We start from the raw sequence: 15,590 nt of genomic DNA on the forward strand, positions 1-15,590 counted from the left end.
TGACCCCATCCAAAGAAAACAAGACGGCTGCAATGGCGCTATTTTGGATGGGGTCTTACCTAAGAACTTTGAAAATTTTACCAGTAGATTTGAAAACCCCAGTGTCTTTTAACTTGCCTAAAGACTACAGTTTTATAAAAAAGTTTTTAAAGAAATACCTTTTAGAGAGTGAAGATGTCACCATTTAACTAAACACAAGTCTCTCATTTCTGTTGTGCAGGACCGGAAACCGGTGAGTCCAGTTCCGGGCCTCACACTAAGTGAGGCCAAACAAGTTTGGCGGAATGCGGCTCACCCTGCTCTCCAGAACAGGCACAAGGACTTGTCGTGGATGGTGGCTCATGAGATCCTCCCGGTCAGGGCGGTTATGCACTCCAGAGGCATGGCCAAAAACCCCATCTGCCCTCGGTCCGGCTGCAATTCCCCGGAGACCGCCCACCACCTGCTCTGGGACTGCAGCACTGCGCGGGACCTGTGGGCCAAGACCGGCTACCCGTGTATTTCCCGTGCCTACCAGCAGGTGGGGCCCAGTTCGGGTACCAGCTCGCCATCCTTGGCGTGGGCCGGGGCTTGAAGGACTTGACGGCACAGAAATTTACCTCGCTCTGGCTCACCCTCAACGTCATCAAGGATGCCATCTGGGCCACCAGAAACCTGCTGGTGGGGAAGCGCGTTACGGTAACCCTCCATGCATGCGAGCTAAAGGTAACATCAAGGCTGCAGGGGTACCGGACGACGATATTCGGACGGGGGGGCCGGGGTCGCACAGAGAGGGTCCCGGCAGGCACCGACCCTGGCTGCCCGTAGATGCACCCAAACCATTCTGGCTATGGGAACAGCGGGCCAGCGGGCCGGAGGAGAGGGGATCTCCGCTGAGCCCGTAAAGTAGCATCTCATGTCCCTGTTCTGGAGAGTGGGGTGAAGACCGACTTGATGAGGACTCACCCCCGGTCTTGCACAACAGATGTTTTTTTTTATTGGTTTTTATCCAATAAATTGGTTTTTATGGTGTTTTATCAATGAAATTGGTTTTATTAACATGCATATGAGGCTTGTTTGCTTTTTTAAATTTGTATTTTACTTTTGAAACCGATCACACCTTTTAAACACACCTCAAATATGGACTTTTAAAAACAAGCAAAACACTGTGGTTTTAATCAAATGTTTTTTAACAATGATTGTTTCTTTCATTTTACCATGTGTATTTATTATATATAATATGGCTTGTTTTAATGTGTGCTTGAAAAGAAAAATGTGTGTGAAAGTAAAAATGCAAATGGAAAAAATGTAACTGTTGACAATAAAACTTTTTCGAAAGAAAAAAAATCTGTTCTTATCAGTTTAATATCTGATACGTCCCCCATCCGGGGACTACATATTAAATGGATTTTTAGATCATGGAGCTGGAGAGGGGCTTGCTCCGTCCACTCCAAGCATCGGCCTGGTATTGCAGTGTCTCCAGGAACGGTGTGCTTTCCCTTTTTGGGGATTGCCGTTTATTGTGTCGAATAGCAGAACAAGGAATGAGATCTGCCATGCTGTGGTTTATTGCGAACTTTTTTCCTGATGCGCCCTCCTGGGGTCTTGGACTCTTCCACGAACGATGCACCCACCTGAGGTCTTTCACAGACGAGGTGATGCATCGAATCAGGTGTGTTTGGTTAAAGAGAGTCATCTAAAACCGGCGTTGGGAAGCACCGGCCCATGAGCTTGGCAGTTTCCAGGCTAGTAACGGAAGGCACCCGTCCTTCCTTTCCTGGAGGGGGGCTAACCATTGGTGTGGACGGTAGAGACGCAAATCATACCTCTGGCTGATCGCCTGGGCCTTCATACTTACCTGGCAAGGGATACACCATGATCAAGAAGGCGGTTCACCCAGGGCGAGGCTTGGCCATTGCACTCCGGCCATGCTGACCCCTGCGAATTCCCCAAATGCGGGAATCTCGACTGCATAATTTATGGTAGTGGGGGACTGCGTTCGCGCTCTCCCCTGAAATTGTTGGTGAAACAAAGGAGAAGAGGTTTTTTCCAGGTTTTTTTTTTTTTTGCATTTCAGAATGGGGAGTTCTATCACATGCGAGGTATGTGTTGTGCGCCTGTGAAACAAAGTCAGTTACGCTCTTGAAAAATCGGACCTTGGTGGGTGGTTCAGTTCGAATATAGCACAGACCTTACTTTGAAAGTCGACTGGACTGACTGCAGCCTAGCTGTAGCTGTCTCCATGTTGTTTGATTGTCCTTTTTCAATTGGTATTAATTTTGTTGTCGCTTACAGCGCCACCGAGTGGCCTGTCGCAGCGCCCTTTTTCACCTGGCCTCTGACTGAGCCCCTGCACAGGTGTGCCGATTTGGGTGAAGGGATCTCATTCCTTCCTGGAGTTATAGCCATTCGAGCCATCTCGGACAAGCCACCTTAGCACGTTTTGAGGTCCCCTCGCCAAGGTGAATGGAAATTTCCACTTTTTTGGGATGATTATTGACAGACAGACTCCAGAGAAGCTTTCTGTGCTGCTTTGGGTGGGACTGGGCCAAATACCTGGCGCTAGGTTGCAAAAGAAGGTTTTTGACAAAATCCCAAATACACGAAAATTCTGTCAGAGCGACGAGCCAATCTGAGACCTGCGTCTGGTTCGGCTCGAGCCAAGGATTCCCATGACATAAGGCACGTGGCTCTGTGACGAACCGTTTGGGAGTTACGAGCGATGCCGTACTTTCCGTCGCTGCAGTGCCAGCGTCAGGCCGAGAGTGACGAGGCCCGGTGACGTTGCACACAGGGGAGGGTACTACCATCCCCCAGCGTTTTTAGGTCCCCCAGACTTACCAAAGCCGAGATGGGCATCGCCGTGTCCGGCTTCCTCCCCGCTGCGTCTTAGCGGCATCGCTTCTCGGCCTTTTGGCTAAGATCAAGTGTAGCGACGATTGCTATGTCGAGCGGAGATGGTACTTTGCCGACCATGATGGCGTGGTTGAAGAATACTGTACGGATTCAAGTGCTTCAGAATGCTGTCCGGTTTGTAAAGGAGAACTTCAGGAGGGAATTTGTGGTCGTGGACGTCTTGAAAGGAGTCTTCAATGTAGCAGCTTCTTCAGTGTTCTGTCTTCAGGATTTCACAGCACTAGGATTTATGGATCTGACCTTCTTCAATCTAACGGACTGTGTGAGTTTTTTTGAGTCTTGGGGGAAGAAAAAGCACAAGTTGTTGGAAGGATTGAGTTTGCACCCTTTGTTTGCACAGGATTACTTACCTCTCACAGTCCATCTGTATAATCCTTTTGTTGAGGATGTGGAGGTAATGACTTTCCTTGAGAGGCACTGTGAGGTTGTGAAAGGAGGTGAGCGTGTGAGGGATCGGTTTGGGATTTGGACTGGAAAGAGGCGTTTTTTTGTGAAGCTCCGGGTGGATTCAGCGGTCCCTGGAAGCCTGGTTCACCTACCAGGGTCCATTTCCATTGGGCCTAACAGGGGCTTTCTCTACTACCCTGGGCAGCCCGTGTATTGCAGGAGATGTGGTGGAGAAGGACACGTTAAAACAGACTGTGAAGGACAGCGCTGTCGGTTTTGTGGGAAGGCAGACCACGTTGCTTCGGCCTGCCCCGCACCAAAGCTTTGTAGCCTTTGCGGCAAGGCCGATCATCTTTACCGTACCTGTCCATCAAGAAACAAATCATATGCGAGCATATTGAAGGAAGGTGATGATCTGCAGGCGGACCTGGATGCCATTCTTAGCAGTCTACCAGCAGAAAGGGAGAGGCATCTTCAACAAGCGACAGGTGCGAGTGATCAGAGAAGTATGAGTGCATCAAGTCAGGAGTGTACTGGTATGAAGGAACAAGTGGATGGAGCCGTGGGGGATCTGAAGTGGAGGATGAATGTAACATACCTCCAGGACCAAACCTTTTGTAAGGTTTTCCGGGTATTATTTGCTGGGTGGTGTAATTTAAAAGGATTCTACCAGTCACATTCTGACTGGTGGGAAGGGGTGAAGGAGAGGATTAGGTTTTTTTTGCAGGGCATGGGGTTTAGCTTTGGGGCAGGCTAAGAGGAATCAAGTGCGTCAATGGACTAAAGAATTGCAAGTTTTATGCTCTCAAGGTCTATTGAGCACTGGTCAAGGGTGGAAGAAAGCCAAACTCTTGCAGGATTCTTTGAATGAACATTATAGAGGAGAAGCACAGAAGTTTGTTGTGCAGTCAGGTGTATGTCAGCGTGTGCTAGATGAAAGGCCTACAAAGTTTTTCTTTTCTACTGTGAAGAGCAGGCAGAAGCGTAGCAGTATGGAATGTTTAAATACAGAGAAGGGTAAGGTCTACTCAGTTGAAGGAATGCTGAAGGCTTCAGTTGCCTTTTATAAGGAGCTGTTTGCGAATAGAGAAGTAAGAGAGTCAACAGCGGAGGGGTTTTTAGAGGATCTGGACAGGACCTTGGATAAAGTGGAGGCAGGCAGGTTAGAGAAGGAGGTCACCTTGAAGGAAGTAGAGGTAGCAATTAAGTCCTTGAAGAGAGGCACGTCTCCAGGTGGTGATGGTCTACCGGCTGAATTTTATCAAGCTTTTTTGCCTTTAGTAGGCACTGAACTGATTAAAGTTTATCAGGAAAGTCTGGAAGTGGGGAAATTGCCTTTGTCTATGAGGAGGGGGTTGGTGACCCTCCTGCATAAGAAAAATAGTAAGGAGGATTTGGCAAATTGGCGGCCAATAACTTTACTTACTACTGATTATAAGATTCTGGCAAAAGTCTTAACCATACGGCTTAAGGGGGTGTTAGATTTGGTGGTTCATCCAGATCAAACTTGTGGGGTCCCAGGAAGATCAGGCAGCCTCAATTTAGTTTTGGTCCGGGACTTAATCAGTTGGGCTGAGCAACGTCAGCTTCCTTTGGCAATCCTGAGCCTTGACCAGGAAAAGGCCTTTGATAGGGTTAGCCATTCTTTTTTGTGGTCAGTGTTGGAGAAGCTTGGGTTTGGCCCAGGGTTCATAGCCTGGGTCCAGCTTTTGTATAGTGAGGCTTTCAGTCAGATTAGGATAAACGGGTTCTATTCTGAACCAGTGAAACAGTTGGGTGGTGTGAGGCAAGGGTGTCCTTTGTCACCCTTGTGTTATATACTGTCTTTAGAGCCTCTGATTAGTCGACTACGATTAAAAGCAGCTTTGACTGGTGTAGTAATGCCAGGTGGAGGAGGGTTAAGGCCAAAAGTGTTAGCTTACGCAGATGATATGACAGTCTTTTTGACCACTGAAAAAGATTTTGTAGTGACAGGAGATATTTTGCATAGTTTTTCAGAAGCCACAGGTGCCAAGATAAACGTCAGTAAATCTTCAGTGATGTTTGTAGGACGGTGGAGTAAGAGGACTGTGGTTCCAGGAGGGTATACCTTGTGTCAGGATGGCATTAAAATTTTGGGTGTTCGCTTTTTCAAGGTGAATAGTGCACAACAAAATTGGGAGGGGCTGTTGGAATCTTTACAGTCTAAAGTAAGCCGGTGGAGTGTTAGGGATCTGTCACTATGGGGTAGAGTACAGGTAGTGAAGGCAGATGTGTTGCCCAGTATTAACTATCTGGCTTATGTTTTTCCCCTACCTTTTTGGCAGGGGAGGAGAATGGAGAAGTTGATTTTTTCTTTTATTTGGAGAGGGAGGACTGAGCTAGTATCAAGAGCGCAGATGTTTCGTCCTCTGGGTGAGGGAGGCAGAGGGGTGCCATGCCTCCCTTGGAAGGTTACGGCTTTGTTTATTGCTTTTGCAGCTCGCCTAGTGGTACAGGCTCTAGAGCATAAAGCACATGTGTTGGCTCACTTTTGGTTGGGCTGGCCTTTGAGGCATTTAACAGGGTGGAGTAATAGGGTACCTTGGTCACTGGATAGGCCTGAACATTATAAAGTGGCGGCAGACATCATTAAAGGGAATCCTTGGTGCTTGGAAGAGTCACTGTTGTTAAATCATAGGAAGCTGTATGATAGGTTGAAGGAGAGCTCTGTTAAGGAAGCTAGAGAGGCAGGGCCTCCAATTGAAGTGAACTGGTTGTCCTTGCAACCAGATTATTTGGTAGGGAGGTGTAAGGATGTGAACTGGTTGGCAGCATTAGGGAGGCTTCCAGTACGGGAGCGTTTATATAGGCATGGTCAGGGCAGATCTCCTTTGTGCCCAGTGGGTTGCGGGGAAGAAGAGACAATTGAGCACGCCTTGTGGTCATGTCCAGGAGCAGTGGCTTTATGGAAAGCAGTCACTGGCTGGTGGAGAGAGTGGGGAGGACCATTGATTACCCGGGACTTAGTGTTGTATGGAGTAGGGTTGGGAAATATAGAGAACAATCAGAGAAGAGTAGTATGGGTTACTATCTCAGAAGGGAAGCGTATCTTATGGGACTGGCGACTAAGGTGCCTGAGGAAGCAGTTGCCTGGTTTAGAACCTCAAAAGTTATTTTCAACACTTTTGGCTAGTTTGGTGAAAGAGGTAAATGGGTATAAGGTCGTTCATGGGGACGAGGGGATGAGGGCTGTATGGGGGGGGCTCCCTCGGGTAGGGGTGGGATAAAGTCTTGGGTGTTAAAAATTTAGTACTGGTTATGAGGTTCTGATTGTAATGTGTTGTATCTTCACTTTATGAAATGATTTTTGAGTTCGGAATAATTTTTTAGTTCTGTAGGCTTGGGACATGTATGTTCAGAAAATATTGTATGCCTTTGTTGCAAGTGATTAATTTGTAAATTTGTATGAGTGTATGGATTTAAAGTGAAGTGAAGTGACATTCAGCCAAGTATGGTGACCCATACTCAGAATTTGTGCTCTGCGTTTAACCCATCCAAAGTGCACACACACAGAGCAGTGAACACACACACACACACTGTGAGCACACACCCGGAGCAGTGGGCAGCCATTTATGCTGCGGCGCCCGGGGAGCAGTTGGGGGTTCGATGCCTTGCTCAAGGGCACCTAGGTCGTGGTATTGAAGGTGGAGAGAGAGAGATTTATTTTTTTTTAATAAAAAAAAAAAAAAAATCTGTTCTTATCAGTTTAATATCTGATACGTCCCCCATCCGGGGACTACATATTAAATGGATTTTTAGATCACGGAGCTGGAGCCGGGGCTTGCTCCATCCACTCCAAGCATCGGCCTGGTATTGCAGTGTCTCCAGGAACGGTGTGCTTTCCCTTTTTGGGGATTGCCGTTTATTGTGTCGAATAGCAGAACATCTATATAAGATCTGCCATGCTGTGGTGTATTGCGAACTTTTTTCCTGATGCGCCCTCCTGGGGTCTTGGACTCTTCCATGAACGATGCACCCACCTGAGGTCTTTCACAGACGAGGTGATGCATCGAATCAGGTGTGTTTGGTTAAAGAGAGTCATCTAAAACCGGCGTTGGGAAGCACCGGCCCATGAGCTTGGCAGTTTCCAGGCCAGTAACGGAAGGCACCCGTCCTTCCTTTCCTGGAGGGGGGCTAACCGTTGGTGTGGACGGTAGAGACGCAAATCATACCTCTGGCTGACCGCCTGGGCCTTCATACTTACCTGGCAGGGGAGACACCATGATCAAGAAGGCGGTTCACCCAGGGCGAGGCTTGCCCATTGCACTCCGGCCATGCTGACCTCTGCGAATTCCCCAAATGCGGGAATCTCGACTGCATAATTTATGGTAGTGGGGGACTGCGTTCGCGCTCTCCCCTGAAATTCTTGGTGAAACAAAGCAGAAGAGGTTTTTTCCAGGTTTTTTTTTTTTTTGCGTTTCAGAATGGGGAGTTCTGTCACATGCGAGGTATGTGTTGTGTGCCTGTGAAACAACGCTTTCACCGATTTTTACGCTCTTGAAAAATCGGACCCTGGTGGGTGGTTCAGTTCGAATATAGCACAGACCTTACTTTGAAAGTCCATTGGACTGACTGCAGCCTAGCTGTAGCTGTCTCCATGTTGTTTGGTTGTCCTTTTTCAATTGGTATTAATTTTGTTGTCGCTTACAGCGCCACCGAGTGGCCTGTCGCAGCGCCCTTTTTCACCTTGCTTCTGACTGAGCCCCTGCACAGGTGTGCCGATTTGGGTGAAGGGATCTCATTCCTTCCTGGAGTTATAGCCATCTCGGACACGCCACGTTAGCACGTTTTGAGGTCCCCTCGCCAAGGTGAATGGAAATTTCCACTTTTTTGGGATGATTATTGACAGGCAGACTCCAGAGAAGCTTTCTGTGCTGCTTTGGGTGGGACTGGGCCAAATACCTGGTGCTAGGTTGCAAAAGAAGGTTTTCGACAAAATCCCAAATACCCAAAAATTTTGTCAGAGCGACGAGCCAATCTGAGACCTGCGTCTGGTTCGGCTCGAGCCAAGGATTCCCATTACATAAGGCACGTGGCTCTGCGACGAACCGTTTGGGAGTTACGAGCGATGCCGTACTTTCCGTCGCTGCAGTGCCAGCGTCAGGCCGAGCGTGACGAGTCCCGGTGACGTTGCAGACAGGGGAGGGTACTACCATCCCCCAGCATTTTTAGGTCCCCCAGACTTACCAAAGCCGAGATGGGCATCGCCGTGTCCGGCTTCCTGCCCGCTGCGTCTTAGCGGCATCGCTTCTCGGCCTTTTGGCTAAGATCACGTACCTTGTCAGACGGTTTAGACTGCGATCGCCTCTTGGAGGTTTCCTGACTCGAGATCTTTTTATATCTTGAGTCACACAACTTCGAGAGGTACATTGAACTCTGCTGCTTCGGGCTCCAACACGTTTTAAGGTAAGGTCTTTTAATTATTTATTTGGTTATTTATTATTGTATTTATTGTTGTTTTAAGTTTCTAGGCTGTTGGTGCCTCCATCATGTCGGCTGCCCGTGCCGGCGTGCGGAGGCACCACAGCGTGCGCTTTTGTTTTAAAGAGGTGAATGGCAAGCTCCTAGGGATGTCAAGTCTTGACTTCTCCAGAAAGTCCTTTTTTTTTGGGGCGTCCATTCAGGTATAAGTTTGAGGGCTCGTGTACGTGGGTTAAGGGGACCTGCGCGCTGACCCCAAAAAATTTTTGACGGACGTGGCGTCGATGTCTGCTGGACCGCGCCGGCCCACGGGAGACCCCTGACCGGCGCAGGAGGATCTGGACCCCCGAGGGGCCCCGCGGAAGCCCACCCAGATTTGAGGCCCCTACATGCCATTCAGCACTTCTCCACAGGGTGGCGCACGGAGCAGTACACCTCAGGTTTAAAACAGTGGCATTTACCCGAATGGGGGGTGTACGATTTTTTTGCCCACGAAACCTATATTTGTCCATTTGACCTTTAAAGTTACAGAATGACCACGGAACCGATGCGGACCCCCGTCGGACCCCCAACCCGGGTCCCACGAACCCATTATTTGTCCATTTGACCATTATATTCACACAATGACTGCGGATCATCTGCAGACCCCTTGCGGACCCCCACCCTGGGTCCCACGAACCCCGTATATGTCCATTTGACCATTATATTCACACAATGACTGCGGATCATCTGCGGACCACTTGCGGACCCCCACCCTGGGTCCCACGAACCCACTATTTGTCCATTTGACCATTATGTTCACACAATGACTGCGGATCATCTGCGGACCACTTGCGGACCCCCACCCTGGGTCCCACGAACCCACTATTTGTCCATTTGACCATTATATTCACGGAATGACCACGGATCACATCCGGAACATTTGCGGACATATCCAAAATTGTGGTGAATGTTAACCAAAATGTCACAGACTTTGCCAAGCTGTAACTCCGCCAAAACGGGGCCAAACTGCACCAAACTCGGGTCAGAGTAAGAACTCCAGAAGGCCTACCGAACACCGCTGCCCCGCCATCCATAACACCCCGGGGGCGGAGTTATGGCTCCCCACATTTTTGATAGTCAAATGGAAGGAAGAGTTCTAGCGACTTGAAACTTGGTGACTTGATAGCCCTCGAAGGGCCCTCTCTGAAGCCACCTCCCCCAAGTCGATAGACCCCCGGGGGCCAGAGATATGGACCCGCAAATGCAAAAAGTCCCAAAATTTGACCGGCCATAACTCACTCGGAAAGAAGGGAAACAACACCAAACTCTGGTCAAAATTAGACCTTTGGGAGCTCTATCCGACGACACCAGCCCCATGTTCCTATGACCCCGGGCGTCCGAGTTACGGCCCCCCAAAATGTGGGATTTGAACCGTTATAACTCAGGAACCGGACCACCCAGGAACTCGAGGGTGGTCGCATACGGTAGGTAATTTCAGCCCCGGGGTCCACCGCTTCGCGGAGATATTAGCAAGAAAATAGTACCATCCACCCCCCTCGCACCTACTCATCCATGCCGGCCAGGGTGCACCCTCCCCGGCTAGAGAAGGCAGCTCGAGGGGGGTGGAAGTCGGAAGAAAATTTTTTTTATGAGGCCTAGAGAAAACAGTTGTACTGTACTCAGGGCACTCAGAGGAATCCATTTTTGTAAGTTTTATCCCATAATACTGTAGAAATATGCATAGAAAAAACTGTCGGATTTTGGTTAATTTGCACCACAAATGTTGCAAGTCTTGCAGTATATTAAATAGCAATATTTTTTTATTGTCAGTCTATTTCTCAAATCACTTCTAGTCTAATGAACTACACATGGGGCTATTTCATTTGTCACTTAACAGTTACTTTATTTGAAATCTTCCTAATTCCAATTTATCCATAATGTATTGTAAAATACGTTTTATAAAACAAGAGTGCACACTTTGCAGTGTATTTCTCATTCCACTTTTAGTCCAAACAACTTGAAATGGGACTATTTCCTTGGTCACTGACCAGTCAATTTCTCATTCCACTCATAGTCTAATGAACTACCTATGGCACTATTTCATGGATCACTTGCCAGTCTATTTCTCATTAATTTTCTAGTCTAATAAACTACATATGGCACTATTTCCTTGATCACTTGCCAGTGTATTTCTTATTCAAACTTTTAGTCTAATAAGCTACAAAAAGTACTATGTCCTTGGTCACTTACCAGACTATTTCTCATTCCTTTTCTAGTCTAATAAACAATACATTTCACTATTTCAGTCTATTTCTCATTCAACTTCTAGTCTAATAATCAGTTTACCTGGTTATGATGATCGGCCTGAATACATTTGAAATAGAAGTGTATTAATGTGAAAACATATGGCACTATTTCATGGATCACTTGCCAGTCTATTTCTCATTCATTTCATATTCTAATAAACTACATATGGCACTATTTCCTTGATCACTTGCCAGTCTATTTCTTATTCAAAACTTTTAGTCTAATAAACTACAAAAAGTACTGTTTCCTTGGTCACTTACCAGTCTATTTCTCATTCCTTTTCTAGTCTAATAAACAATACATTTCACTATTTCAGTCTATTTCTCATTCAACTTCTAGTCTAATAATCAGTTTAACTGGTTATGATGATCGGCCTGAATAAATTTGAAATAGAAGTGTATTAATGTGAAAACATATGGCACTATTTCATGGATCACTTGCCAGTCTATTTCTCATTAATTTTCTAGTCTAATAAACTACATATGGCACTATTTCCTTGATCACTTGCCAGTTTATTTCTTATTCAAACTTTTAGTCTAATAAGCTACAAAAAGTACTATTTCCTTGGTCACTTACCAGACTATTTCTCATTCCTTTTCTAGTCTAATAAACAATACATTTCACTATTTCAGTCTATTTCTCATTCAACTTCTAGTCTAATAATCAGTTTAACTGATGATGATGATCGGCCTGAATAAATTTGAAATAGAAGTGTATTAATGTGAAAACATATGGCACTATTTCATGGATCACTTGCCAGTCTATTTCTCAGTAATTTTATAGTCTAATAAACTACATATGGCACTATTTGCTTGATCCCTTGCCAGTCTATTTCTTATTCAAAACTTTTAGTCTAATAAACTACAAAAAGTACTGTTTCCTTGGTCACTTACCAGTCAATTTCTCATTCCTTTTCTAGTCTAATAAACAATACATTTCACTATTTCAGTCTATTTCTCATTCAACTTCTAGTCTAATAATCAGTTTAACTGGTTATGATGATCGGCCTGAATACATTTGAAATAGAAGTGTATTAATGTGAAAACATATGGCACTATTTCATGGATCACTTGCCAGTCTATTTCTCATTCATTTCATAGTCTAATAAACTACATATGGCACTATTTCCTTGATCACTTGCCAGTCTATTTCTTATTCAAAACTTTTAGTCTAATAAACTACAAAAAGTACTATTTCCTTGGTCACTTACCAGTCTATTTCTCATTCCTTTTCTAGTCTAATAAACAATACATTTCACTATTTCAGTCTATTTCTCATTCAACTTCTAGTCTAATAATCAGTTTAACTGGTGATGATGATCGGCCTGAATAAGTTTGAAATAGAAGTGTATTAATGTGAAAACATATGGCACTATTTCATGGATCACTTGCCAGTCTATTTCTCATTCATTTTTATAGTCTAATAAACTACATATGGCACTATTTCCTTGATCACTTGCCAGTTTATTTCTTATGCAAACTTTTAGTCTAATAAGCTACAAAAAGTACTATTTCCTTGGTCACTTACCAGTCAATTTCTCATTCCTTTTCTAGTCTAATAAACAATACATTTCACTATTTCAGTCTATTTCTCATTCAACTTCTAGTCTAATAATCAGTTTAACTGGTTATGATGATCGGCCTGAATACATTTGAAATAGAAGTGTATTTATGTGAAAACATCCTAATTTCAAGTTATTCAAAATATAGTAAAATATGTTTTTATTAAACATTTTATGTATAGAAATACTATATATTTATTATGTATTTATTACATATACCTTTTTATTTACACACACAATATATAAATATGTTTAAATTATTTTTATTACATGTAATATATATGTGTGTGTGTGTGTGTGTGTGTGTGTGTGTGTGTGTGTGTGTGTGAGTGTGTGTGAGTGTGTGTAAAGTAATGACACCTTAATTCAATTTCAAATATTTATTGAACTTTTTGTTTTGCAGACATTGTAAAGTCAAAATCAAAAATGCCTCAAAGTTCTGTACAAAAAAACACAATATATAAAAAGTATAATAGGAAACATGCATTATATAAGAAAAATAAAATAAATAAATAAACATGTTCAGAAAGATTCAGAGCAAACTGACATTAACCTTAACTATAACTATTTACAAAAAAAAGAAAAAAGAAAAAAGAAAAATGGAACAGGCTATCAAAACAAATAAAAAGATAACCTTACTTTTTTATCGTAGAAATAAAAGGAGTAGAACAATTATCATAAAAAACATCAAAACAAACAATTTAAATAGCTACATAAATTATTTACGGGATTTTTTTTTAAATTTCTCCAGTCTCTTTTTTTACTTGCTGCACCAGCTTTTTAGACGCTATTTCCTGTGGTGATTTAAGTGGGGAGTTCTTCACCATCAGTCTGCGTCTGAGGACCATCTTCATTAATGTGCTTCTTTCCTTATAGAAATAATAAGAAAGGCAAAGTGTTAGTGAACATGTCTACTTGTCACAAACAGTTAAACCAATCCATGGGAAATTGTACTTACTGAAGCAGATTTCCCAGACTTCTGGCCTTCTTCGGCATCGGGAGGGCTGTCGGAGAGCGTTGGGCTGGTGGATGAGGACTTTTCCTCAGCTGGCATCTTGTGGGGTTTTGTCGTCTTTCTTCTCTTGGCACCTTGCTGCCTTGGACTATCAGCTTCCTCACCCACCACAGCTGTATCAAAGAGGCGACGGTGTTCTGCTGCCTGCTTTGCATTAAGGTTGAGGGCATAAAACCTGTCAGCTGTGGTGGTGTCGTGGCACATGAACTGTGCCACTTTGTGCCTATCTTCCGGGCAGTGAGTGTTCTTTGCCTTTTTGGAGAGAGAACAGCATAGGCAAAGAGTTAGAAAAAAACACACCAGAAACTCATAAAGCCGGGACAAGTACAGGAATGCTTACATGGGTGGCGATGGCAGTCCTCACATCAGTAAATGTGGGTGTGCCTGGTAACCCCATGCTCGCCCACGCATCCTGAAAATACTTGTTCAAGTTTTTGCAGGAGCTGGCCTTTGAGGTAAAGAAGAAGTAGTTTGCAACTCGTCCCCCTACCAAGTTGGACCGGAGTGAAAGGAATTCCTCAAGCCACCCATACTCCTCCTGGTCCAGGGCCAGCTCGGCTGCACCAAAGGCCTAGTTGGTCTTGTGGCTGATATCTTTAGAAACAGTGAGAAGTGGCATAAGCTGAGTTTTATTTTAAAGAAAACCATGTGGACAACGAGAGACAGAGAGAAAGAGAACCACTCACATTAATGACAAAGTGGCCTTCTGTAGCTGTCGCACGGGCATCCTCCACCTCTTTAATTGTTACATTTTGGAACACCCCTCCACGGTGACCATAAATGCTGGCCCAGTAAGTGGTGAGGTGTCCATAAAAAGACCATTGGTCCTTTTTCTCAGGACTAGTCTTCAGACGATCTTCACAGAAAAAAAGAGAAGCATAAAGGATCACATTGATCGCCAAATAATGAGAGGAGAAAGGATTCAAAAACTTACCCAGAATCTCAGAAATAATTTTTTTGGCAGAGTCCCGGCAAGCTCGCAGTGTGGCTTTAGGGATCAGGCGGGCCTCCTTGGCTTGTTTTACAGCCAGCTCGTGGACTGCCACGCTGCGCTTTACTGGGCGGGTCAAGTTCTGGATTTCCCTCCTAATCCCAATGAAAGCCACACGGGAGAGCCGGCATGTGGGCGGCGGGGTCTCATTAAGATATTTGAGGAACTGTGCCACATTTTTTAGGTAATGGTGCACAGTTGGCTCTGCAATGTTGCATTTCTTTAAAAAAGACAGCCAGGACCGGACCTTTGCCCTGTTGTCCAAAAACATCAAGCCGGCCAGATTGGTCTGGCCAGCTGACATATATGAAATAAAAATTTTTATTCTAAGAATCTTTGAGGACACATTATTTATTAATTTCGGAGTGGGGTTGATGCCCTCCCAGTTGGCCCTGGACTCCTCAATGAGCTGATCTGCAAAAAGAAAGCACAAGAGAAGGACCAGGTGAGTCAGGTCGATAACATAGAGGTAAACACTAACAAGCATTATTATTATTATTATTATTATATTAAATTAAATTAAATTAAATTAAATATATAATAAATTATATATATATATATATATATATATATATATATATATATATATATATACATAATATGTGTGTGTATATGTATAATTATATTACTATAATTTTCTAGTCTAATAAACTACAAATGGTACTATTTCCTTGGTCACTTATCAGTCTATTTCTCATTTCTCTTGTAGTCTAACAAACTATAAATGGGGCTATTTCCTTGGTTCACTTACCAGTCTATTTCTAATTCAACTTCTAGTCTAATGAACAACAAATGAGATTATTTCCTTGGTTCACTTACCAGTCTATTTCTCAGGTAACTTCTAGTCTAATAATCTACAAATAGGAGATTTATTAATGAAAGTTATTGTATGGTGTTATCAAAGTGACAAGTGTCATACTCACTTAGGGCTGGCACGTGGTCCGGAAAGGGGTATGGTGCATCGGAGGAGTGGGCCTTCTTTGAAGGCCCGGCGACCTCCTCCTCGGGTC

General features: G+C 44.4%; 3 non-coding genes and 1 pseudogene across 3 annotated transcripts; all 4 read left to right on the plus strand.

Annotated features, from left to right (window-relative positions):
- The first annotated feature begins 1,302 nt into the window (after positions 1 to 1,302).
- LOC132134704 (U2 spliceosomal RNA) lies at positions 1,303 to 1,478 on the plus strand (annotated as a pseudogene).
- Positions 1,479 to 1,829: 351 nt separating this feature from the next.
- Positions 1,830 to 1,993, plus strand: LOC132134606 (U1 spliceosomal RNA). The gene has a single exon (XR_009429662.1). It is a non-coding gene; the product is annotated as a U1 spliceosomal RNA (small nuclear RNA).
- A 4,968-nt stretch (positions 1,994 to 6,961) lies between these two features.
- On the plus strand, positions 6,962 to 7,147 carry LOC132134670 (U2 spliceosomal RNA). Its single transcript, XR_009429723.1, has one exon. It is a non-coding gene; the product is annotated as a U2 spliceosomal RNA (small nuclear RNA).
- Positions 7,148 to 7,499: 352 nt separating this feature from the next.
- Positions 7,500 to 7,663, plus strand: LOC132134766 (U1 spliceosomal RNA). The gene has a single exon (XR_009429760.1). It is a non-coding gene; the product is annotated as a U1 spliceosomal RNA (small nuclear RNA).
- Positions 7,664 to 15,590: the final 7,927 nt, after the last annotated feature.

Source organism: Carassius carassius, unplaced genomic scaffold (genome assembly GCF_963082965.1).
Source record: "Carassius carassius unplaced genomic scaffold, fCarCar2.1 SCAFFOLD_61, whole genome shotgun sequence".
Taxonomy (NCBI): Eukaryota; Metazoa; Chordata; class Actinopteri; order Cypriniformes; family Cyprinidae; genus Carassius; species Carassius carassius.